Source organism: Marmota flaviventris, chromosome 6 (genome assembly GCF_047511675.1).
Source record: "Marmota flaviventris isolate mMarFla1 chromosome 6, mMarFla1.hap1, whole genome shotgun sequence".
Lineage (NCBI taxonomy): Eukaryota > Metazoa > Chordata > Mammalia > Rodentia > Sciuridae > Marmota > Marmota flaviventris.
This window is the reverse complement of record NC_092503.1, coordinates 90,567,903-90,585,944: the sequence shown is the minus strand read 5'-3', so window position 1 is coordinate 90,585,944 and position 18,042 is coordinate 90,567,903.

Here is an 18,042-nt window from a genome sequence, read left to right as displayed (position 1 = left end):
TCAGCACAATGTATAGCATACAGTAAAAATATCAACAGAGACTTGAACTCATGCCCAAGAACACTACATATAGCAAGTATATATTTTTTCTAGCAATTTGTATGTTAAATAAGAATGTCAGGTTTTTTGCATCCTACTTTAATTAAAAATCTTAAAATTCTTAAAATTTATATCAAAATGTGGTTATAAAATCAAGGAATAAGGATACAGAAAATTAGGACTTATTTTTATTCTCAAATATTTCAAAATAATAATAAAACCTATTAGTCAAGAAAAAAATCATCTTTCTCCTTCTGAAGAGGTACAAGAGAGCAATCCTAAAAAGAAAATAAATTAAGTCTCTGTTATTAAATCACAAATGAGGACTAGGGCTAGATCTTAGGAGAGAGTTATATTAAATTTGTAGACATAAATATACTCAGAAAAATGATCACATGGCAAATAGCTAAATTACTATACTTCATGCTTTTTTTCTGTTTTAACACTACATTAATCTTATAATTATTAGGATTTGAGATAGTAATGTCACTTGTATAGTTTACATCTTTATCTGTGATTGGCTCTGTTATAAGATAAAGGCCTGCTGTGTGGAGCTGAGGCAGCCATGGTGGTCCTTTCTTATTCTAGTTCTTTTGATCATGCCAGAAAGATTTCAGACATGTCCCTCAAATTCGCAGGTATGAGTTTATTAGAAATAATAGAAAAAGGGACTAGGGAAGACTCTCCAGGAAGATAGTGGGTCCTCTCATAGAAGAGAAAGATGGTATACCCTTCCTGTCTCCAGTTTTATTGAGGGTCTTAGAAAGTTTCCATAGAGTCCTGCCCAGGTCTACCTTTGACTTTTGATTGACAATAGGATGATGAATGGAAATGACAACTCTAAATCACTGTGGCCCATGCTGACAAGTAATGTGGTAACTTTTGTTTGTTTGTTTTTTCCTGCATTTTGGACCTTGCATTTTTCCTGTAGATTACATGTTATTTGCTGAGGAATGTAATATGCCCTGTTGACTTGAGCCAAGCAGAACTGTAAGCAAATAACTCTTTAAAAGAAAGCTTGTGGGCATCAGGACAGTGGGCCCAGAGACAGTGAGAGGCTAGGGCAATGTACAGCATAAGAACTGTATGGGCTGTCTCTGCCTCAAAGTAAGGAGGTACTGTTAACAAAGTTGGAGAGTTTAGGAAAACTGAATCTCCTGGATTTTACCTCAACGCCTTCCCCCTTAATCAGTTTATTACCTTTTAATAGCCCTCAGCAAGCTTTCTCTTGAGGGTCTTAGTGCTTTGGTTGCCAGGGTTATTGGAGGTTGCAACATAGTTTCCATGGTAAGGGAGGGTCCAGGAATGATTTTGAACCAGTAGTTTTTCTTCAGGGGATGTAATTATGGCTGGAGGAGGTTTTAATATGCCAAGCCTCAATCTTCCAGGCACTTATCTGTCAGATAAAGGTCCCTGTGGTTTTTAGTCACCCTGCTCACCCACTCATGTCTGACTAGCTAATCAACATAACTATTGGAAATCTAGTTTATTATCTTTTGTATTAACCCAGTATTTTAGTTGTAAAATCAACTGTGTTTAACATAAGCAAAACAGGAATTCATAGAGAATGGTTTGAATAATCCTCAATATTGAAGAAAAAGTGCCAAGAGAACCAACTTAAAGAGCTGAACACCAGGAACTCAAAAATGAAGAAAGAAATATCAGAAGTATAGAGCCTCACCACAACTGCTACTCTGGTGATCATCATGAACTTTGAACACTGGTGACAGAGTTGCTACCAGGGCAATATGTTCTAAGCTACTTTTGCTGCTGAGACACAGAAGGAAGATTCAGGGTGTAATATCTTATATGCCATGTCCAAGTCATAGGCCATAATATAAATGCCAAGGTTAAAAAGAACCAGCATCTAAATTTTCCAGCATCCACAATGCAAGCTGGGCACTGTGTATATTATGGTAACACGAGTTTAAATGCTGAGTGACAAAAAACAATAATTATATATTACATCTAACATGGTGAGGTTATTGAAAGAGGACATATTCCAAAGATAGGCAGATTTAGCTTGCTCCCAGACTGGGAATTAATTCTGGTGTAGTAGTTTACAAAGTACTAAAATCTTATGACTATAATGACTATAACTTTTCTCACATGAGGACAATATGTAAAGATAGTACAGAGCATGGGAGAGTTTGTTGGGAGAAATAAATGAGATAATTTATCTAAAAGTGTGAGACTCATAATGTATATTAGTTAACATCTCCAATCCACTTTCCTTGGCCTTCATAACAACCACCACCAAAAGGCTTGATATTGTGAATTCTACATCTGTAAACGGTATTGAAACTTTCTGTTTTACATCTTTCGTTGACATTAATAAAACACTTCAAGCTGATGTGGGTGGAAATTCCTTCCTGTTGAAAAGAGAACAAAACCTTCAACAAGGAGCAGCTGGAGACAAACATTGGAGAGAGGAAAAGCAGAAAATGCTCTAGGGCTTAATCATTTAAATCACAGATTGAGTAAACACAATAGCATAGAAATTGCAAGGAATTTATAATGTGTGACTATAGTGGCAAGCTCACAAATCTTATTGGATTCAACAGTGGAAATGAACCAAAGGAACACAATCTTATATCTCCTGAGACAAATAAAGGATTTATAAGCAAATATGTTATCTTATTCTCTGCAATGAAATATAAGTATCAATTTCATGATAATAAATTTTAATGAGAGTTACTATCTTTAAATTTTTTGAGATTTCACCATATATGCAACCAAATTACTTATATTTTTAAAACACATTTTTCCACTACTATCACTAAACAGCTAAACATATAAAAAAGCTAAAGCCAAATGCTCCAGGAATCAGGTCCATATATGGTAGAACTGGAAAAAGTACAGGAAGACAATCTTTTGAAACTGAGTTTTTTCTATGACACTGACTCTGAGGTGAAAAAAAAAAATAAAAAAGAAACTAGGAACTTTAAATTCTTGGCTGCTGCTACCACAGGCTAATATTACTTTAAAGTTTTCAAGTTAATGGTTCAAAGGATCACAAGCTCTCCATCTGTCAACATGAAGTCAAGCTGCATTTAATGATGAATATCTGATACCTCACTGATATAAAAGTTTCATCTGAGTGTCTCCCTGGTTAATTAGTGCAGCAGGGAATGGACAAGACTCTGGAGAGAAACTTTTGCTATGTATCATAAGATGGGGTTATCTCTACTTCAAAATGCATCAGTCCCTCTGCATTTTTAAATTTTTATTTATGAATGTGTGAACTTTTATTTATTAATTATCTATTTATTCCTTATTCTAGTAATAACTTAGGAGTTCTGCCTTACAAGGCAATGCGATTAAGTGTTTTATGTGAGACTTTATATTCTGCTACTATTAGAGATATTTTTAAGAGAAAATGAATGAAAGTTTCATATCCTTTATTTGCTAGGGGTCATGAAAACTTCATGTGATAGATGATTTATACTTTTATATAAGAGTGGAGATGATGATAATGATGCTGCTGATGATGATAAAGTTGATTATTTTACAGTTTCGATTGAGGAAAAACTTAAAAATGTTCAGGTCTATGGAAGATGTAAATTTGTAGTATGTTTGTAACAACAGGTTTAACATTCATGGAGCATCATTAACCCCACTATTTGGTTTGAATACAATCTCATATAATACATCTGAAAGGTGTGGGACTGTGCATATGCTTTTGAGATGCTAAATACCTAAACAGAATGATTAACTCTGATATGAAATATTAGAGGGACAGTAGTAGTACTTAGGTGATCTTGCAAATGACTTTGTGCTTTGACTAAAACATCAAAACCTGAGACCTAATGATTCTGAATCTACATTCCAGAGTTTATTTTGTTGGGTCTTGCAATTAATAAAGGTGTGTTCTTTCCTTTTCACCACATTCCTCCTGTTGTATTCTCTGACTGTCAAAATAGGAAAATAGGATAGGAAAAAAAATTATATATATATATATATATGCTGAGAGCCACAGCCGAGTCTGTATGGCCCCTGGCATTTTGCCAACAGTATTGATTGACAGGCGAGGCATTACTATCCGCCTCTGCTGCAACTTTTGAGTTCTCACACTATTTTGGAGTTCTCTTGGGGATTTCCGGGGATTCCCCGAGAGTTCCCATTGGTTGGGGAAGTGCAGGAGGAGGGATTTCCGGGAGAGATATTTCCGGCTGGGGGTTCCTGGACAAGCCTCCTGGCGTTCGGGAGGATTCCCCGGGAGCTGTGTGAAGTGTTTTCCTGCAGTTTAAAAATAAAGTTTGTTCCTGCTTCAGTGGCTCGTGATTTGTGCCCAGCCAGACTGCGGCATATATATATAAAACCATTTGCAATATAAGTACAGACCTATATCTATTTATTACTCCTGAAATAATTTCATAATCACGGAAAGACATTAATGGAAACGTTTTCATATTTTTGAGTAGCTAATGAAATATTCTAAGTTTTTGAATTTAGTAACAATTTAAGAAAACAAATCCAACATTGACATCAAAACATTGTAAAGCTTACACACAAAAAAATCACAAGTAAATAAAATTTTAATTTACAAATTTATAAAAATTTATGGTATTGCTTTGTGGCAGAGGACTTGTCTACCATGATTCTAGTCCTGGCTTCAATGCCAAGGATGAGAATAAAAGAAAGATTAAAAAAAAAAAAAAAGAAAGAGAAAAATAATACATCATGACTCAGATTTGTTCCATGAAGAGAAATGTCATTTGAATATTAAGAAATCCATCATTATAATGTGTAATCTCATAGTCTAAGAAAAATTAGTAAATGCATATTGAAGGATACTTAAGTAATATACAAAAGATTTGTATTACTTGTGTGTATATCAGCACCACTAACTGAATGAGCTTTAACAGTAGAAATTTAACAGTAGAAATTCTTACATTATTGAAAGCTGAAAGTATGAAATCTAGGTGCTGGCACACTTGTTTCCTCCTGAGGACTGTGCAGAAAGTGTTGACTGCAGGCCTCACTTCTTGACAAGAAGATAGCTATCTTCTCCCTGTGTCCTTCCACATTCTTCTTTGTGTGTCTCTGTGTCCAAATGATCCCATTCTAAAAGAGCACCAATTACTGGAGTAAGGCCCATGCTAATGACCTCATTTTAATTTGGTTATTTAAGACTACAATGTATCTTGTTTGCATGGAGGGAAATGATTCAATTAATAACAACTTTGAAGAACAACTAAAAAATCCAAAGCAAAATACAAAATAAATTAGAGCTACATAAAAATATAATAAGATGATATTTAAAATTCTGTATAGTAGAGAAGAAATATAAGTAAATGCTAAGGGACAAACAATGTCACTGATAGAAATCGCCTAATAAATGAAAAGACAAGAACTAAGCACTCAATGGAAAAAAATATCCAAGGATGAAATAAGACACGTCACACCCAAAATTGTATGTACAAATATGAGAAGTTAATCAGAAATGCCATATCATTTTTCTTTTATTAGATTGGTCAAAATTTTGACAGCATTCTCTATTAGTGTGATTGTGGAGGAAAGATTATTTATTGTAGTCTAAATGCAAAATTAAAGATGCCAAACAGATAAGGCAAAATAAGCAAGATATAAATAAACATTTATCCATTGATCCAGTAATCCTAGACCTAGAAATTGAGCTAAAAAATATTTGGCAAATATATGAAAATCATACATACAAGATTAATTTGTATGAAAATTTTTAACCAAGATATTGAAGTGATTCTAGTATCCATCAGAGAACAATATTTAATGACAACCTTAATTAGAAAAAATCATGGACTCCATTTATCAGTCTTATTTTAAATAATTTGGTCAGAAGTCTTTTCTCAATTGTTAGCATCCTGCCTTAAGTATCAATCCATTTCTCAGTCTTCTGGAAAAATAGAGTCATTATAAAAACAATCTAAAAACTTCCTGGATGTAAATGTGTGAATAAATGAATGGGGACATGGAAGATGGACATTAGGTGGAGATGGTGGGCTGAGAGAGAGTAAATCACCAGAAGCAATCCTTTACTAAAGTACCAGAAACTGATGAAAAAAAAAATGCCTCATCAACCCACCTTTCAACAAACTGTTCTGGGTATCATTTGTATTTTTCAGGAATCCTAAAACATGTAGCCCACAGCAGAAGCACTACTAATATCCCTTATTTGGATTTTTCTCCTTCCTCTCTCACTTTCTCTTGTATTCCTCCTGTTGCCTTTGATTACCTCACAAATAAACCACCAGAACCCAGGTCATTGTCTTAGATTCTAAATTACAGGTAATGCAAACTAAGGTGTTAGGGAACTTATAATAGTGAGGTCAGGCTATAACTACAAAACTGTGCTAATAATTTTTTACCATTACTAAATCTGGAATAATCAGATATCAATGTATATGTTTAAAAAAAAACATGTTCATTTTGGAGCAATATCAAAGAAATATTCTTGCTCCACTCACTTCATATCCGAATAAATGATAGCCAAGACTTTAGATCTTTTCTTTTTCCATGCCAGTGTATTAACAAAACCACAATACAGAAAACTAACAATCTAAGAGGGAGGGTATTCTGTAAATTGGGTGACCTGATTTTTTTCAATGTAAAATTGAAAAATAGTAAAAGAAGAAAGATTGTGCTGGATTGAAAACAGTTTGAGAATCATGGTAACCAAATTCAATGAGTAAACATTATTTGGATTCTTATTTAAACCATAATAAAAAGACAGTGTTAGGCTGGGGTTGTGGCTCAGCAGTAGAGTGCTTGCCTAACATGTGTGAGGCCCTGGTTTGATCCTCAGCACCACATATAAATAAGTAAATAAAATAAAGTTTGTTTTTTTAAAAAAACAGTGTTTAAATAAAAATGGAAATTTGACACTGTTTGGAATGATAATGACACTGTGGTTATATATGAAAATATGCATATTACTTAAAGAAATTGAGATGTTTTTGTATTTCAAATATACATATCAAAATGAAAAGGATAATTTTAGGTGTTTTTTTTCAAAATAACTCAAAAAAATCTAACAAACAAATAATAAAAGGGTGAAAAAGATGAGTCAAATGTGAAAAGCTTGATAATTCTTGGGATATGGGTTATGAAGATGAGAAGGCATGTAATATTCTTTTCTTTAATTTTGTTTGCATATGAAGGTTATCATAATAATTTAAAATGAAAAACTAAATTATGTTCCTGCTTCAGAGAAAGTAAAATTAAGCAGATATGGTGAGAAAATTCAGATGGAAAAAGTTCCCTCATTCAAGATGAGAGATATATTTCCTGAAGTATGAGGGATTCCAAATATGAAAAAAGAAATAATACACAGGTCCAGTCTACTAGGAGAGTACTGATACTCACTCTGACAGAGTGGCAGGTATTGAAATTGTGTTACAGTGAAGTGATGATCAGGGTGCAGAATGCAAACAGTTTTTTATTCTTACTAAAATGAGAATATTATATGATGATGAATAGCCAAAGTGTGAGGATAGGGCAAATAAATAGTATTTTTTTAAATAAAAATGGTACTTATTTCATAGCTTTTGAAATATTCAAAATTATATCTGCCTCTGCAAAATACAATAAAGTCTACTTTAAAAAAATCTTACTGAGATGAATTTTGCTTATCATTCCCCTGTCATTATTTTCATGAAACAGAGATACATACACATGTATGTATGTAAAAATCACCAAGATATGGACCATGAAAACCTAGGGTTTAACCTTAGGCAAAGTCATCTCTCCAAGCAGTGAATTTTTCACAATAAAATGACACTGTTAGGAGTGTAGATGCTGCATGTCAGGATGTTTTGCCTTTATACTCAGCTTTCTCCTAAATATAGGGGAATATATAAACTAAGATGAAAAGCTGAACTTTATCACTCCCTTATGGAGCAGGTAATAGTAATGGTAATAATAATGATTATTATTATACTAAAATAACTAGTAAGTGGTATAATATTTTGAGATATTTTGATTTAAATATTATTTAATATAATATTTTATAATAGCATACTAAGATGGTAATAAAACTTCATAAGCATAAAATGACTTATGAAATCACCAGCAAACTATTAGACAAACCTTATTTCAACAGTTTTGCCCATCAGTCCATTATGTGTATGTAGAGAAAATAAGATGGACTCCTTGAAACTGGTGCTAATAGATGGTCAAGGAATAGTTTAGGGAAAGAATATGAATAGTTAGTCCCACATATCTTCAAAGAAACTAGGTCAGATTAGTGAGTAATTCTTGGTTTTGAATTTATTACTACCTTACTGACTTTGAATATGTAAAGTTCAAATAAGCACACTGGGAACTGATGTTTTCACCTGCTTATTTAACATCGAACAAAATAAAATTGAAGTAATTGACTTAGAAATTCTGCTTTTAGAATCATTTTAACAAAAGAATCATTGATAGGAAAATATGTATCAGCAGCATTATGAATGGCTGCATTTGTAGCATTGAGGAACTTATAAGCATAAGAATGCTTATTTATTTGTCAGTGATAACAAAAGTTTGTCTTGCATATTGGAATCATAAACAGCTGATTGAAGTATTTTGGGCAATGTATGTGATATTTCTTTGCCAAGGAATTCTCAACAGTAAAATAAGAAATTAATTTTCTTTTTCCATCATAAGAATTTCTTGAATATCACAGAAATATTCAAGAAAGGCAGGCTCATTAATGTTCCTCACCACATAGGATCATGAAGAAGGGAACAATGGGGGAATTACCAATAAACCTGTACTTCAAATCTAAGTGTCCAGTGGGACCATGGATTGAACTTTGGGACAGAAAAAGAATACTGGGGAAAAAGACTCTTAAAATTTAAATAAAGTTTGTGGTTCAGTTACAGGTATTTGTCAATATTAGATCATCAGCATTATCAATTTCACTAATAACATGTTAAAACCAAGAGTATTATGGGAATTTTCTCCACAGTTTTTTCAATTTGTAATGAAGTCTAACATTTTCTCAAAATAAAACGTTTTTAAAATCTTGTAAAAAATATGTAATGTTACACAAATATTCTTATATAGGTTGCAAAGTTAAGATGTAGTTTATATACTATATACAGGATAATCTATTCTAAAACTGAATATGAATTTAAAAAGGCAAGAAATGAATAGTATTGGTTCAGAATGGTTCTTATGATGAAAATATGAGTGATTATTTAAAAATTCCTTTGTTTATATTTTTAAGTTTTATGCAACTTTTAAAAAGAGTTGAGTAAACTTATAAGATATAATTTTCATAAGTTTAATAACATTATTTGGATTCAATTTTGTTTCAAAAAGATTACATTAGATTATATGCATAATATTTTGAACTAAAAGAAAAAATTACTGAAGACAATTTTATCTTTTCATTTCAACTTATGTGTTTCTAAATGAAGAAGTAAAGTAATCAGTTCAATAATGAAACATTATAAAACATATGGATTTCTAAGAAATACATAAGATAGAGTGCATTAAGATCTAAGAAATAGAAACAGATCAAGGTTCATATATCCATTGTCAGGAAATGATAAGTGTAAATTTGTCTAGTTAATTTTACCCTAACATTGAAAGTCAAAATAAAACCTGTATTTAGAATCATATGTTTTGAGGGGAAAAAAAGATAAATATTTTTATACTATGTAACCTCATGGAAGTATCATTCAAAAATAAATAAAACTCAGTCCCTACCCATTAAGAACTCTAGTAAGATAAATTTTCATGTGCCAAAAATTTCAGAAGAAATGTGATAGTAAGAAAGGGCTCGTTCTGTCAGCCTTGCAGTGAATCACAGAATTCCACAAAGTTGATGACCACTGAATTGAGTTCTAAAATACAGATGAGAATTCTCAGGAAGGATAAAGAAAATAGCATTTTAGGCAGAAATATTGACACCCACAAATGCAGAAACAAAATAGCATCATTTAGGAGTTCTTTTGTCTACAAAAGTAAGGAAGCCTAATAAGAGTTTACATCATAAGGTCATTGCTTATTTGCCTATGAGAAATATAAACAGTTGTGTAGGTGATTTTGATTAACTACATATGGGTAGGGTTTGGATTAGCATATTCACAATTGTTTTATGATTCTTGTCATGGTACAGCATAAATATTGTAGCTATAGACATCATATCCAGCTCTTGTGGTAAACTTTACTTCTCTTAATAGGAAGCAAACATCTTTCGTAGAACTCTCAGTAAATTTCCAGTTAGTTGTCATTGGAAATGTCTTGATGATTTTCTTTTTATTTTCAAAGCAGTCTAGAAAGGAAAATACCCACATTTTCAACTTCTTTAATACATTATAGTCAAGGGTAAAAAGGAGTAAAATTTTGCAGGTCATTTAAGTGGAAAAGTAAATACTTAAGTACTATTGAACATTAAACTACAAATAAAAAAATAAAAAAAAAAAAACAGAGAGTAGTTCTAAAGCAATCAGCAAGTTTCAGAGAATGAAAGAGAAGATTGGGCTTTGTTGGAGTGAACAGGGATAACTAAAAGAAATTTAAAAACTCATCATCACATTTTAACATTCAGAGGCATATTCTGGTGTTTGTGTGAAGGAGAAAAGTAAGCCAGAGAAATCAAAGACGAAATTATACACAGAGAAGCATACCATGTTAATGGTTGGCAAGACAAAAATATTTGTAATATGTCAGCTCTTTCCAATTTCATCTACAGATTCAATATAGTGTAAATCAAAATCTCAGCAAGTTACTTTATATCTATCAATAAAGAGAACCTGAAGATTTTATAAACGCAAAAGAACCAGAATAACAAACAATATTAAAGAACAAAGTCAAAGAACTGACACTGATATGAAGATTTATTCTAAAATTAGTCTCTAGATAATCTACAGTAATGGTGAAAGAATAGACATACAGAACAATGGAACAGAATAGATGCCCAGAGTACATCTCCACAAATATTGTCAATCAATTTTTGAGAAGCAAAGGTAATCCATAGAGAACTAGGCTTTTCAATAAACAGTGCTAGAACAATTGGATATTCACATGCAAAAAAAAACCCTAAAAAACAATAAATGCAAACACAGAATCTAGAAACAGATCTTACACTTTTCAAAACAATTCATTTAAAAAGGATCATAGAACATGAGCTGGGGTTGTGGCTCAGTGGTAGAGCACGCCTTGCATGTGTGAGGCACTGGGTTCGATCCTCAGCACCACATTAAAATAAAATAAAGATATTGTGTCCATCTGCAAATTAAAAATATTTTTTTTTTAAAAAAAAGGATCATAGAACAAATGTAAAACTATAAAAAACTTAGAAGAAAATATCAGGGTGGAAATAAATTATTGGTTACATACAATACCAAAAAATAATCCATAACAGAAGGAATTGATAAATTGCTTTATTAAAATTAAAAACTTCTAACATATGAAAGACAAACTCAAGAAAGATAAACATACCAACCACAAACAGGGAGAAATTTTTTACAAAATACATAGGTGATACAAGTTTTGTAACTAAAATACACAAAGAACTGTTTAAACTTAACAAGAAAATAGTAAATTAAAAGCTAGGTGGTCTAGGGGGGGTAGCACAATAGTAGAGCACTTGTTTAGCATGCAGGTGGATCTGTGTTCCTTCTCCAGAACCTCTTTCTCTCTATCTCACACACAAACACACACACACACACACACACACACACACACACACACAAACAACGAGAGAAAAGGTCTTGGACATCTGATCAAAAACATATTCAGATGAATGTAATGCACTCCACTATTGTCATATATGTAAGAAATTTAAAAAAAAACATATTCAGTCAATGAACATTTGAAAATGTACTCAACATTTGTCCTTAGATACTTGCAATATTAAAACAATGAGAAACCACTATACCTTATTAGAATGGCTAACATTCAGAACACTGTCAATACTAAATGCTGGTGAGGATGCATAACTATGGGAATTCTCATTGATATCTGAATGAAATACAAAATGGAACTGCCACTTTGAAAGAGAGCTTAGCATTTTTGCTAAAGTCTAAATATATGCCTATCATACAATTTAACAATAATGTGTCTAGATATTTATCAGACTGAGGTGATAACTTATGTCCTCATAACATCTAAGTGCAAATATTAATAGTAGCTTTATTTATGTGTCAGAATTTGAAATCCCCAAAGTGTGGAAACTGTGGCACATATATGCAGTGATGTATTTATTGTTCATTGATAGAAATAAATCAGTTATCAGGCCATACAAATCATGGAGGCATTTTAAATGTATATTGTTAAGTGAAAGAAGCCAAACTCAAAACCTGACAAGTTGTTGTATATAACTGTGCCATTCTAGAAAAGTAAAAACTATGGGGATAGTACTAAGATTAGAGGTTGCCAGGAGTATATGGATGTGTGTGGGTAACAGAACGATGACTAGATGTAGCTCAGGGTATTTTTAGTGAATATATTCTCTGTGATATTGTAATGGAGAGGTGACATTATACTTTCATTACAAACTAAAAAGAGTTCAACAGAAAGAGTGAACTCTGTACTTTGGATTTTGACTAATAACATCTCAATATGGGCTCATCAATTTGACAAATGAAACATACTAATACAGCATCTTACTTACAGGGGGCACAGAGAGTAGTGGATATATATGGAATCTCCTGTACTTTCTGCTTACTTTTTTGCATAAATCTAAAACCCACAAAATAAAATGTAACAAAAGAAAAACAAAAAAATGACAAGATTAAAAGCTATGCCAACAGTTGGAAGTAGTAATGTAAATAAAAAATAATAAAGTTCAAACTAAGACAAAGTTAATGGAACTGGAGAAAGAGGAATGACTTGGGAGATATGTAAGATATAGAGTCAGTGTCACTTAAAGTGCATCAGAGAGTTAAAGGACAATAAGAATCTAGAATTACTTCTGTAAATCTGAATCGGGTGCCTGGGTGACATTGATCACTGTAGCAAAGAGAAGATGAAAATGAAAAACAAATAATGATTTATTATTTGATTCAAATTGTACTAGCATCGTATAAAACATGTTTGCCACAGCCCAGCTGGCTGGGCAAAATAACCGGGGGGTGAGGAACAACTTGTGTAGATTGATACAGCAGGAGTGGAAGCCGTTTATTGCAGGACAGGAGCAGTATTTATACATTCCACACAGCTTATCTAATTAGCATAAACTAGATACAGCAGTCAACCAATCAGGAATCTCCACACTTAATGGCTCGCTTTTGTTACTTCTCAAACCACTCCCTCTGGCATTTTGCCAGGCACCATCCAGACTTGTTTACGAACTCTAACATTCCCCTGGCAAAATGCCAGGTGTTATTTTGACTTGTTTACAGACTCTAACATTTCCCCCTTTTGTTTAATTTAAATAACGACCATAGTGGTTTTTACAGAAACACCATAAATAACCTGCTACAAACAGAAAGGGAGGATACAAAATGCCACAATACCAAGCCAATTGATGGCTCCACGCAAGAAGCCCTTGGAAAAATTATACCAGCAATGACACCGTTAACAAAGATACTGAGTTACAATTTGTTGTCCAGGTAAAGCAGTGTCTCAATAGATTAATTCACAGTCCAGGTAAGTTCTGCAGGCAGCTAGCTTAAATCACAGTCCAGGTAAGTTCTGCAGGCAGCTAGCTTGATCCGAAGTCTCGTCCAGTTCTCAGCAACACTGGAAATTCTTCCACTTTCCTTTTCACCGGCACTAGGACGAAGGCAGGAACTCCGGATGGCTAAAGAAAATCCTGTAGTATTCCAGCAGGTGCTAAGAAAACAACCTTCTGAACAATTTAGTACATTATCTCAAGGTTTTTTACATTTGAAATAAGCCTTAATAGTGCTTATTATTCATTAGCTTCCAGGTGTGGGAGAACCATTGTAACTTAGTTATTGGCATTGAAAATGACCAAACATCAGGGACACCAGTAGTGTCTTTTGCCGGCTGTAGCTTCCTGGGCAGCCCCAGATGGCCCTGGGGAGTGTCCCGGACTCAAACTGCCACCGGCCTGCTCCCCGGGCTGGGGGCGGGGAATTGCCAGCTGCCGCTGCTTGGAAAGCCCTTGCCGCGCTGTGACCAGCTCGGGCATGTGGCATCCGTGGCGCCAATTCACGCACCCTCCGGTAACAAAAAGTATTCAGTAATAGCTTTTTGCTGCAACTTTTTTCCTGATAATCCTTCTTCTTCTTAACTTTCTTTTTCTTTCTGACTAGAGTTCCTGGGCTTCCATCAACACATGCCCTAATTGCTCTTGGTTCCACTGGGGTGCCTCCTTCCCTTAGTAATTTACTTCTCACCCCTTCCATATTTTTGTCACAAAGACAATACAATACATCAAGACAAAACAAGACACAAACATACTGTATCAATCTTCTCCATTTTCTCAAAATGGCCATTTTTCCTCTCGCCCTATCTGCCTAGGGACCAGCAGATTGCTCCTGTCCTATCTATGGACGGGCAGCTTTTTTTTTTTTTTCATCTCTTACCCCCGAGTGTCCCGGGGCTCCCCATAACGGGCCACCATCCAGACTTGTTTACGAACTCTAACATTCCCCTGGCAAAATGCCAGGTGTTATTTTGACTTGTTTACAGACTCTAACACATGTTCAGTTCAGTGCCATACTAAAGTGCTACATGATAGTGACAAAAAATGATGGAGATGTCTGAGAAAATAGGACATCCCTGAAAATTTTGAAAAAGAAGATATTGTCTCTTGCCAGAGATTTGAGGATTCTAAATGTTCACACAAATTTCTATTTTTATTTACCTTCCATAATGTATAATCCAGTTCTACAGTGGAGTGAAACCTTCAGAATATGAGAAAATACTTGTAAGCTATACATCTAACAAGGGACAATATCCAGAACATATAAAAAATTTCAAGAAACTCTGTATCATAAAAATAAATAATCCAGGTTCAAAATGGGCAATAGACCTAACAGACATTTTTCAAAATATTCAACAAGTACTACATGAAAAAATTCTCAACACCACTAATCATCAGGGGAGTTCAAATCAAACCATAATGAGCCACCATCTCATTCTAGTAAGAACAACTGCTATCAAAAACGCAAAGGTAACAGGTTCTGGCAAAGATGTTGGGGAAAAGAAACCCTTGTGTGTTGTTGGTGGGAAGTTTTATGTAGAACGGCCTTATGGAAAACAGTATGGGAGTTCTTCAAAAAAATTTAAAATAGAATTAACATATGATTCAGTAATCCCCCTACTGGGCATTTATCTACATGAAAAGAAATTAGCATGTTAAATAAACATCTGGACTTCCATGTTTATCGAAGTACTATTCATACTAGCCAAGAGATGGAAAAAACCTAAGTATCCATTTGCTGATGAATGGATAAAGAAAATGTGATACATATGCACAATGAAACACTATGCAGCCATAAAAAGGAATGAAGTCCTGTCATTTATGATAAAATGGATAGGACTGCAGATCATTATATCAAGATTATTATATGAAGTTATAAATCAACCCCAAAAAGTACCAGATGATCTCACTCATACTTTAAATCTAAAACTACTTATCTCATAGTCATAATGAGTAAAATGGTGCTTACTTGAGGCTGGGGAGAGGGGAAGGAGGTAGAGAGGAGAAATGTCTAAGCATGGATACTAAATTACAGTTTGATAAAAGTAAGAAGTTCTGGTGTGCTGTATTACACAGTAATTCGACTAGAGATAGCAGTTATGTACTGCATATTTCAAAATGCTAAGGGAAAAGAGTTTGAATGTTTGTTCCATAAAGAAATGATAAGTGTTTAAGAAGATAGATATATTTAATCTGATTTCAATGTTACAAATTATATATACATATCAACATATCACATTACCCCATAAATGTGTGCAATGTTTACATTTTTATATATCAGTTAAAAATAAATTAATTAAATTGAAAAATGTAAAATATTCAATATGCTATTATTCTGCTTGTATTAAATATTTATTAATTGGGTAGGAGGAAATCTTTCCTAATTAAACTCAAATTCCAAAAGTAATACATAAAATGTAATGAAAAAAACTTTGAAAAAAAATGTGGAGTGATATATTTTAAACCCTGCTTGAAACATGCTAACAAGAGCAAAGTTAAAGAGAACTTTTAATGAATAAAAATAGTTAGGCATTGTCAAAGAGCATGTACTAAGTATCATTTCCAAGTTATTAGATAACTGATTTTGCATTATACCTACACTGGAGGGGTCTAACTTAGACACGAAAGCACTACAATTCTTGTAGCAGGGGATTCTTCAGTTGTGTCTCTGAAAATATTTTGATTTCTTTGTGTGAGTGCTACTGCATATCATTGCCTCTAACTACACTCTTACAACACTTTGAAAATTGAGCTGGCAATTTAGATAACATAACACAATAAGTGTAGTAAAGCAGGAGAATATTAAAGGGATATGCAAATCAAATTATGAATGTGAATAGCATCTGAAGTTACAGATATGTTCATAACATCACAAAATGAATAGGATTTTATTATAAAGACAAAACTTCTTCTGTAAAATGAAGTAAACATAGCTAATTATCTTAACTCCTAGATTCCTAGATTCCAGTTTTATGAGAGACAGTATTGTTCTAGTCAAGGTATTTGTAACAAGGAAATGAAGTATATGTGATACTGATAGACCTAGAAATGAAATATGTAGAATTCTATATGACAGACCTAGAAAATGAAGTATATTATAGATACTGAGAGAGCTAGAATATATATATATATATATATATATATATATATATATATATATATTATTAAAAAAAAAAAAAATATATATATATATATATATATATATATATATATATAATAAAAAAATTTCTTGAGCTGGGATTGTGGCTCAGCGGTAGAGCGCTCGCCTAGCAGTAACAAAAATTCTTAACATTTTTATAATGTTGAATTTTCTTTCCAAAGTATTGTTAAAGAAATGAATCGTGCTACCTGAATATTGTAAGGTATGTAGGGCAGGTTGTAGTATATCTATTTATACATGAGTAATTTATGGCTCAGAGAATGTTAGAAAGTTGGCCTAGTACTGGATTCCAAGTGTGGTAACACGGAATACTTTACAATGTCCAACTCTCTTAGTCTTTGCCAAAAACTAAATTTGTATTTATCATTTGTTTTATTTTTGCTCTACTCTACTATACTTGTGGATAATTAGGAAGAGGACAAATGACTTTGGAATCCCGAAAATATCTCCTTTCTGAAGGGGGCAGATACACATCCTTGAGCATTAGGAAAACTACCCCAGCAAGAAGTGAGTAGTAGATGTCAATTATACAGTTATGTGAGAAAAATGTAGCAAGAGGAGCTGTTAGAGTTTCTGGTACATTCTCTGACAGGCCTCATTGCCTGTTCCAGCTCAGCAATCTGGAGCAGATTTACATACAGTGGGATCTACATAGAAATAAAAAAAGTTAATTATTATGAAGATTTTTGGTGACATCAAACTATAACATCTACTCATAAACTGAACTTACAACCAGGAATGGAGCAAAGGATCATATAAATACCAGAGAAATTTTACTTATTATTATAAATAATTTAAATGAATACACATGAACATTTGTACAAATGTCATCCATGGTTATCTTAGCTTTAACTCTGTGTGCTTTCATTACATAAACCTATTTTTTTTATTTGCATTATCTCATTCAGTATGTTTTCACTCTGAAATCTTTTTTCTATTCCCTTCATTGGAAGTAGCACTTGTACGCTGGAAATCATTAAAACTTTTACTAGCATGACTGTCCGTAGAGGGTATCCACACGTTACCCCATGCACAGAAGTGGAATCGTACAATTTTCCTGCTCTCCACTTTTATTTGGTCATTCAATTTGACCTTCATGACACTATCATGGCAGTATATTCCTAAAGAAAATGTGTTGAGACCCTTTCTCTACTAAAAACTTTTTTTTTAAATTTTAATTTCCATGTGGCCTATAGAGGAAATGAACACACACAAACCACACATACAAATATTCTCACAAAGTGGTCTAAGG